Here is a 10046-nt window from a genome sequence, read left to right on the forward strand (position 1 = left end):
AATGAAAGCAAGGTGAGGGTGGTTGCCATCTTGCTCTTTGCCTCAGGCAATATGTTTTGGGCCAACCCCATTAACTACCAGGCAGTCATCAAACGGTAAGGACTATATGTGTGAACCAACCCACAGCCATGGCCTTCATTTAACAACAGCAATGTGAGTTTCTTCCCCACACATATCACTAAAATACTATAGGGTCAGGTTCCTTGTGCTTTGCTTGTGGCCCAGGACAGTGAATGTGGGTCAGAAAGCAAAACAAATCCCACATTAAATATGCTACTCATTTGGTCAGCAAAGATATTGTCCACTTTTTACTGATTGTAGAAATGCAAAAATAACACACACAAAAACCCAAACATACAGATCACACACCCATTAATTGTGAAAACAGCCAAAGTCTGCTTCCTTATGTTACAGTTTAATATGCATAACTCATTTGCTTGTACTTCACAAGCTTTATAATGGTTGACACTCACAACAACCTTGAGGCAAAGGACAGTCTTTCATTTTACCATCACAAAGGCATTCACAAAGATAAGCGGTAAGAGGGCTTAACATGTGTTGTACAAATACATCTAAAATTCTGTCCTTGTTTATATGTTCAACCTTCATGGAAACTATGGGGAATGTGCAGCTCTCCAGATTGAACAAAAAAATCCATCAATCCTAGCCAGCGTAGCCAATGGCAAAAGATCATGGGACTTACAATCCAACAACCCCTAAAGAACTTTACACTATTTACATGGACTGAACATCTGAAATACATTTTGAAAGTCTTGGCTGGTATGCTTAATATTTTGTGACACTCTTACACACAGGTTTTTATTGTACTTAAAAGCTACTGAAACAAATGGGACAAGTAAGGCACTAATAACTTCAAATCCCACTGATTTTAACTGGACTGCTCTGTGACAAAAGTGTAGTTCACCCGATAGTGATACAGTATTAGTCATTTTGTGATGTTAGCTTGTATTGATTCATGTGGTTGCTTTTGGACTTGACAGCCCATGACTCATAGTATAACAATGGCTACCTCCCATTTTACAGACAGGAGTACTGAGGCCAAGAGAGAATGAGAGAGACAGTCTGAAGTTGCACAAGAGTTCATGGCAGAGCTGGAAAAGGGAATCCATTTTTTTCAGATCCAACTCTTCTGCTTGCACAACCAACTGTGATTTCATAGAAACGACTCCTCCTTGCCGAGCGGGCTGGGCCAGCCTGACAACAAAGCAGCCCAGAGCATCTCTCCATTCGAAGGGCTCCAGGGAAACATTATGAATCTTGATGATGAACCCTGGAATTTCTCTGCAACCAACTCTCTGAGTTGACATAGCCATATGTACTCTGTGAACATGGAATACACTTTCCAATCTGTGCTGTACACTGGGCCTGTGGGTACAGAATACCTTAGATCGACCCTGACACTAACATACACACAGACACACACAGAGCAAGCACTCTTGTTCTTTCCTGCTGGGATTGCAATAGCTGATCAAGCATTATGGCAGTGAACTATAAAGGCTGTGACACTTGGAAGAAAGTGTTACAACAGAAATGACAAGGGAACTGTAGCCTACAGATGACAGGGATGTCTATGTTTGGTGGTTCCCCACCTCCAACCTGCCATCAAAAATTTGGACTAAAGGAACCCAAATTCTATGCCACAGAATCTATACTAAGCACGTTTAGACTCTGTAATCTATCATAATATGCATATTCCCTCTTTCTTTCTTTTTTTGTGGTAGGAGCAAGAGCAAGAAATATTAAGGTCTGACTGGAAGGTCTGTTTGGAGTTTTCCCAAGCCAATCCATTCTATACTAAAATCTCCCTTCTCCTGGCAAGTATGTTCAGTGGCTGGTGCATGTTCAATAGTTATACAGAGTTGTCTCCACACACAATGGATAAATAAGATTTTCTTTTTTAAAATGTTAAAATAGCACTTTAAAAGCCATTGTGGTGTTTTCTTTTAAAAATCAAATCTCAATCAGTTATAAACAAACATGTTCATACTTATTTGAATAATTTTTAAAAACTAAATCTTGACTATCAAAGAGAGACTGTGGTCCTCCTGACGTTGTAGGATCACAATAACCATCATCCCTAACCATTGGGTATCTTGACTAGGGCTGGTGGAAGTTATAACTCAACATATATGGGAGTTAGAGCTCATCAACAACTGGAAAATATCAGGTTTCCTATTCCTATTATCAAGTTATAAACATTGGTCTTCTGGGTAAGAAAACTAACTTTCAAAAGAAAATTTTGTGCTGCACGCATGATTTTGTGCCACATGAGTTTTGAGATGAAGTAGGATGATGATACAGCAAGGCACATGTTACCATGTTCATTGCACTGGGCTTCCCACTGTACAGAGGATTGAGAAAATCCCTACAGTATCATTCTATTAGGTCATCCGTGGAGACCATATGGGTGATCTCCTCCTCCTCTTCTGTTATGTTCTCCAGCAACCTAAACCCTTCCACGTGTTCAATTCTCAAATGATGAATATTAATGAATCTGCTAATCCAATAACACAAACATTTACTTTCCATTTCATGGGAGGAGGGGAAATCTCATGCCCATTTAACTTTGAAAGACTGTATTATCCCTTATCGCCTGCCTGGGTTTTTCAGTCTTCAGGGAAGCTCCTCTTTAAGCCTACCACCTTCATAGGCACATTTGGGGGATGCAAGAGGGGGCTTTCTTGGTGGTTGCTCCCAAAATTCTGAAATTCCCTTCCATGGGAGGCCAGTCTGGCCTGCTCTTTGTTTTGTCCTTCCAATGTCAGGCAAAAAAAAAAATCCTTTCATTTGAACAGACCTTTTGACATTGGAGTTGGGTTATCTATGGTAACTGGAGGAGGGCTGTTGTTTCTTCTTTCTTGACTTATTTTTAACATTTTTTCCCCTTTTAGTTGCATTTGTTTTTATTTGAAGTTGTTGTTGTTAGCCTGTGAGTGCCCTTTTTAACAGCAAGATAAGATGCTTCTGTTGTTGTTGTTGCATGCCTTCAAGTTATTTCCGATTTATGGTGACCCTAAGGTGAACATATCCTTGGGTTTTCTTGGCAAGATTTGTTCAGAGGGGATTTGCCACTGCTTCCCTCTGAGGCTGAGAATCTGTGACTTGCCCAAGGTTACCCAATGGGTTTCATGGTCAAGTGGGGCATCTAACCCTGGTATCCAGGGTCGTAGTTCAAAACTCAAACCACTACACCACACTGGCTATACATTTGATTTATTAATACAAGTCTCTGCTTATGAAAAGCTCTGGACGTGTACACTTCAGTGCTATGGTGCACACTTACTTGGATATAATCCCCATAGAGTAAAATGAGATTTATTTCTCAATAAAGGTACATCTTTAACTTTTAAGTATAGGGTTTTGTTTAGTATCTTCGCGTTGGGCAAAGCCCAACATAAAACATATCTATCTTCTAAGGGAGATTATCCTGCTGTGGTGGACATGTGATCACATATTTTGGATGATGTTCTTGCCTTATATCAAGCTTCTCTTGAGTTGCAAATCAGGGGGTTGGATTCAGATAAGGAAGAACCCAGTTATCATTAGGCTTAATGAGATCATATTTGTCATGCAATAGGTCCCATTGATATAAACTGGTACTACGTGCAACTAGAATAAAGCACAAACCTACATTTCTACCCTGAAGTACATTCTACTGAGTTAAGTGGGTGTAAGGTTGCAGCCTTAGCCCGGATCTAACCCATTATGTTTACAATTTATTGCTTGGCGATATCATCAGATACAGGAAGCAGCAGCTAAACTGATTAAATGAATAATCAGAATAATAACGTATGTTAGAGCAACCAGTTAATCTACTTACACTCATTCAGGGAATCTATGCATTTCAAAATGGGAAACATGGTTTAAACCAGCAGTCTGCACTGGTGTTTTTTTCTTGGTGATTTAAATCATCTTGATTTAAAACTATCCATCCTGTCCCCATGAAGGACAAAACATCAACTGAGCAAAGGTCCCCAAAGTCTTGGACAAATACCTCTCTTTCCCAATGCTGATTCACACATGAAAGTGCATCACTAGATCCCTCTTTGCATGCGGCACAAAATTATACATGTTTACTTGGACAAACACCAAGCTCCGTTGGAACAGTCCCATTACATGCAGTGATGGCAAATGGAAGCAAAACATGCCCCACCAAGGATCATTCATGAGGAAGATTCAGAAGTTAGTTGTACCTGGAGTGACAGAATGGTGTTTGGTCATTCACACATGCATACCATCACTTGATGGTGCAGTCATCCAGTAAAAAGCAGCTCCAGACTAACCTACTTCATAGGGCTGTTGTGCAGTGGGGGGAGGGGGGAGATAGACATTGTGAAGCCCTTTGTGAAATTACAGAACAGACAGTAACACACTGTGCTAAGACAGGGGTGTGTCCACATATACTCTGCCAATGCTTGCATATCCTGGGGTGTCTCTGAATTTGGAAAAATAGAACGGATCTTCCCTTTGCCACAGGGCATCCAGAGAAATCGGAGACGTGCACACAAACACATCTACCTAGCCCCATAGAGCAACAAGACATAGTCACAAGACCAGAATGCCTTGAAGACTCGCAGGATGGCAATGCCCATTCCCATACCAGGCACAAAAAGAGTTGAACTAAAGACATAAACTGAAGAACCAACAATGTGGGTCCAAATGGTGTCACTTCTCTGTGCCCTTACTACTCCTGCTCCTCACTCTCTGGCAGATGATTCTAAGAACACTTAACATGCCCTGTCCTTTACACAGAGAAAAAGAAAGAAAGGATGGGAGGAGATGGATGAGTAAGCCCATTAGCTCTTGCCATTTTGCCTAACTTCGCATGCTTGGCTGCTAGAGAGCCAGTATGGTGTAGTGGTTAAACTAGGAGATCCAGATTCAAGTCTTCCTCCAGTCCTATGAAAGACACAGTCTTTCTCACACTGTACCAATGGTTTCCACTATACCAGATGTTTTAGACTTCAATTCCCAGAAGCCCCAGTCAGCTTGACCAACAACAGTCAGGAATTCTGGGAGCTGAAGTCTGAAACATTTGCTAGACCAAATGCATTGCTACTGCATTACACAACTATAGCCCTTTTGATATCACTAACTGCCATGGCTCCAACCTATGGAATCCTAGGATTTATTGTTTGGTGTTTAAAATTCTATGTCAGAGAGATTTAGGACCTCATTTTGTTGTTGTATGCCTTCAGCTTGTTTCTGACTTAGGGTGACCCTAAGTCCAAGGGGTTTTCTTGGCAAGATTTGTTCAGAGGAGGTTTGCTGTTGCCTTTCCCTGAGGCTGAAAGCTTGTGATTTGCCCAAGGTCATCAGGTAGGTTTTATGGCTGAGCCAGGAAACAAACTCTGGTCTCCAGAGTCATAGTCCAACACTCAAACCACTACGCCATGCAAACTACAAATCCTAGGATTCAGAAGGATGCAGCCGTGGAAGTTCAAGGTCGCGTCAAACTGCCAATTGTGTAGTGTGAAGGAGACCGCAGTCTGGCCTCCCTCATAGGGCTGTTGTGGTGATAAAAAGGAAAGGAAAAGAGCCATGCATGCCACCTTCATCTCTCTAGAGGAAAGACAGGAAATAAATGTAATATAAATAAAGAAAATATAACCCCCCACCCTCCACCATCACTTGTTGACACTTAGCCATCACTGCCATGAAGGCTGGATCGCCAGGGCCCCATAAGAAAAGGCTGCTCCCCTGGGCTCTCTTTTTTTCCTCCCAGGTGCCGTGGCTGGTTTCCACTCTGGCCTCCACCCAAGGATCCCCCTCCTGTGCCATAAATAGCTGTTTTGGTCACTATGACATGGGCAGCGATCCAGTTCCCTGGGAGCTCCTTGTCACTCTGGGGCCCTTGATGGGGCCGGCAAGGAGCAAGCACCCAGAACATAATTTTTCTACCCACCACTGAAAAAGCATTGGCACACATAACAGATCCCCCTCTCTGCGGGCACCAGGCTGAGAAGGCAGGGCCCAAAGCCAAGGGGGATCCAGATTCCTATCACCCCAGGAAAGGACTGCACAAAAAAAAAAAAAAAGGAGGAGGTTTACAGAAGCAGAGTAAAAGGACTGGAGACCAGTACCTTCAAAAGATATAGGCTTGCCATTCCCTGCTTCTGAGAAAGGGCAAGATAGCTGGCAGAACACAATGCTATTTTGGGGGCTCCCAGCAGGGGGAATTTTGAGGTTCTCTGCCTCCCATTCTTTTGGATTTCCTTGTCTATAGCTGCCTCCTTTACTCGTCCCCATCTTCACCAACCTCATCAGGGGGTTTCACTCAACAATTCAACAAATGCACCAAACTCCTTTGCTAGGAGGCAGTGCCACCTGTTGAATGCCCGCCTGTCACACATGGCCCTCTGCCAGGGACACACTTTTGATCTGCTGAACCAAGGTAGCGAGAACAGCAGGTTACGTACAGAACTTTTGACGCTGGAGTTAAAAGACTGGGCAGCAAAGGATGACCCCTCTGCTCTCCTTCCCCTCATTGCACTCCCCCCCCAACAATCCACACTACCAAGCTGTGGGGCACCAGTGAATCTATATGTTTTTCAAAGCCTTCCCAATCCCTGGCAGCCAAGCCTCCAGTGTCGTAGTTTATTGGTTCACACAGAGAACATCTCCTGACCTACAGCATATGTGGGCTTGGCTTTAAAAACCAAACTACAGAAACATCCAACGCTCCTACGCTGCAACATGTGGCGTGGGTGTGTTTGTGTGTATATCTTAAACCATGACCAGTTTGGCCTAATCCACGTGTTTCCAGAGCTTTCAGTTTTCAAGGTGAATTCTTTGGTTTTGCCCTTCTTGCCTACAACCCTTAAGGGATTTCGAGGGAAGCGGCTGAAGAGCCAGGTCACTCTCCTGACCCATAACTGACCCATAACCCTTGATTTTTCCCTCCAGTCTGATCCAAAGGAAGTAGGACGCTAAGGTGCTAGCTTGTGAAACCTGGAGTCCTTGAGGTATCCACGGATGCCAACCCAGGGAGTGACTCTGGTGCCATGAGTCCCTGACATGCATACATCATACACACAAGGAGTTGGAAAGAAACACTGGCACACCCACATAAACACCCACACCTGTGGCTGAGACCATATGGAGCCAGACCTCCCTGGACTCCTCGCTGGACCACCAAGCCAAAAAAAATGACCCGTCTCCTTATTCCAACCATCTCTTTTGGCCCTTAGTCAGCCCTGAGAGGATAATGTCCAAAAATACAGAGCCAAGATTAAAAATTTGGACGCCTGAGCCTTGGCCTCCATTCCCTCTCCTGCTGTGACTCTCACCTTCCCGAGCTAGGAGACACACTCCCAGGATCTTTGGTATAGGATACCTCCAGGGACATCCGTGTTGCCATTTTCCTGGAGTTGAGACAAGAACCTAGACTTCCTCTTGCTTTTTCTCCCACCCACTCCCAGTTCCACCTTGAGCCTCCCCAAACCTTATCTACCCCAAAGGACAGCATGTACAGTACCTGGATCCACCTGTTCTCACCTGGCTGTTCTCCACCTACCTACACCTTTCCCACATGACTCCAAATCCCATCCCCCTCAGAGCAAATCCCAGAATCCTCAGAACCTGTCCCACCCCCTCTGCTTTGTCCCCCCCCCCCCCACACACACTCCAGGGAGAATCGGTTCCCCTCCAAATGTAGGACCCCAATGTGTACTCTTCCCTTCCAGATTTGGGACTCCAACGTCTCCTGTTCCTGTCCAAATGTGGGACCCAAATGTGCCCTGTTCCCCTTCGAATGTGAGACTCAGATGTGTGCTCTTCCCTTTCACATGTGGGACCCAAATATGCCCTGTTCCTTTCCAAACATGGGACCCCAATGTGTCCTGTTCCTGTCCAAATGTGAGACCCCAGTGTACCTTGTTCCTGTCCAAATGTGGGAACTCAATGTTCCCTGTTCCTTCCAAATGTAGGACTCAAATGTGTCCTCTTCTCTTCCAAATGTGGGACCTCAATGTCTCCTGTTCCCCTCCAAGTGTGGGGCCTACAATCCCAATCCCACACTGGAGGGGGGAAGGCAACCTCAAACCTGGTCTTCCTAGCCCACCCCACATCCTTGGACACGGATTTACATCTCTGGAGGGAGCTGGCTACTGGACCCCCAACCATCCATCCATCCATCCATCCACCCCACACCCTTTCCCTTGCAAAATGCTCCAATCCAAGGGATCTCAAGAATCCTGGTTTTGCAAAACCCCCTCTAATCCCCCCAGGCAAAAACACCCTTGCAACCCACCCCACAATCCCCCCCACAGATTACGCCTCCCTCCCCTCTCAATCTCTCCAACCTGCCAGACCCCATGGAGAAAAGGGGATCCCCCTCAAAAGCACAGCTAAGGGAAGAAAAGGAGGGAAGGAGGGGTGTGCCTCCCTTCCAACATGTTTTCCTCCATCTGACAGTCCTAGATTTTTTTGGGAGGGGGGATAAATAAAGGGGGGGGGTTAAAGGGGGAGGGCATCCGATCCCTCTCCAAAACGGGGTCTGTGGGTCTGGAAGAGGGGGCTCAAGCGAGGCTTTCTTTGGTTATTAAAAAAATAAAGGGGGGGGGGAGATCTGGCCAAGGATCTGGGAAAGCAATAAACAGCCTTTAATCCCCCCTTTGCCAACATCTGGCTGCCTTTCTCTGAGCCTGGCTTGGCCAAGTGGATCCCCTTCCCCGATCTCTCCCAGGATCCCCCAACCCACTACTTTGTGTTTTTTGGGGGGGGAGGGTACCCTTAATCCTTGGCCTTCCTCTTCCTCCTCCTCCTCTTCCTCCTCCTCGGTGCGTCTCTTCCAAGGCTGCTGCGTCTGGATCCAACCCCGGATCGCCTTCCACCTTCACTTGCCTTTGACTCCCGCCCCCTCCCCTCCCCCAGGAGACCCTCCCCTTCCTCCCTGCCCTCCCCCTCCCCCAGCCCCGCCTCTGCCAATCCGGATCATCGCCTGCCAGGAGGAGGAGGAGGAAGGCAAGGAGCTCCTCCATCTTCCTCGCCTGCTTAACAAAGGGCTCACAAAGGACCCCCGACCATACACTCCCCCAGCCCCAAATCAGACTCACCTCTCGCCCTGGATCCCCTCCTTGGGACTCCCGGGTTTTCTCTGCCTCTCTCGTCCTTGTCGTCTTGGGATCAAGCGCAGAAGGGGATAAAAATATGGGGGGGGGGGGGAGGAATAAGGGCTTTTTGGGGAGGGGGAAAGAGAGAGAGAGAGAGAAAGGGGCGCCCCCTGCTGGCGAAAAGCCCCGCCTGCCTTGGGTTGCTTTGGAGCTTCTTCGCGAGTCGAGAGGGGCGTTCCCGAAAAGGAGAGCGGAGCGGAGCGGAGTCCTTAATCCGGAATCGTGATCATGATGATGATAGAACCGGAGTCGTTAATGCGGAATGATGATGATGATGATGATGATGATGATGATGGTGATGCAACCGGAGTCAATCCGGAATTATCACCACAATGAAGATGATGGAACCAGAGTTGTTAGTTTGGAATCAGCATAATAGTAATAATAATAATGATGGAAGCAGAGTGGTTAATCCAAGATAATAATTATAATAATGGTGACGATGAAGGTGATGGCACTGGAATCAATCCATGATGATGATGATGATGGAATGGGAGTCGTTAATGCAAAATAATAATAATAATAACAATAATGGAACTAGAATCGTTAAACTGTAATGATGATGATGATGAAACTGGAGTCATTAATCCAGAAAAACAAAATCCACAGAGTTTTAAGTGTTGGATTGTGGCTGCATCCACACTGCAGAAATAATCCATTTTGACACCACATTCACTGCCCTGGCTCAATGCTGTGGAATTCTGGGAATTATAGTTTGTTGTGGAGCAGAATCCTTTTCACAACAGTCCAGAGAGAATGGTGGCTGCATCCGCACTGCAGAAATAATCCGTTTGGCTCAATGCAATGGAATTCTGGGAACTGTAGCAGTGCTCTGGTGCCACAACAAACTACGATCCTCTGAATTCCACAGCACTGAGCCATGGCAATTAAAAGCGGTGTTAAAACAGATTA

The 10046-nt window shown here is 45.7% G+C and overlaps 1 protein-coding gene across 5 annotated transcripts in view; it reads right to left on the minus strand.

Annotated features, from left to right (window-relative positions):
• Positions 1-9184, minus strand: part of NDRG2 (NDRG family member 2) — a 46346-nt gene extending 37162 nt beyond the window's left edge. The window contains exon 1 of one of the 5 annotated variants that reach the window (XM_089480509.1): positions 9078-9184. The gene's annotated coding sequence lies outside the window, so the exon portion shown is untranslated. Of the gene's footprint in view, positions 1-8725; positions 8872-9077 lie in introns of those variants that run through there. The other 4 variants (XM_089480512.1, XM_089480510.1, XM_089480508.1 and 1 more) reach the window with 4 other exon arrangements.
• Positions 9185-10046: the final 862 nt, after the last annotated feature.

Source organism: Sceloporus occidentalis, unplaced genomic scaffold (genome assembly GCF_023333645.1).
Source record: "Sceloporus occidentalis isolate IW3139 unplaced genomic scaffold, rSceOcc1.0.p SCAF_14, whole genome shotgun sequence".
In the NCBI taxonomy this organism is placed as follows: domain Eukaryota; kingdom Metazoa; phylum Chordata; class Lepidosauria; order Squamata; family Phrynosomatidae; genus Sceloporus; species Sceloporus occidentalis.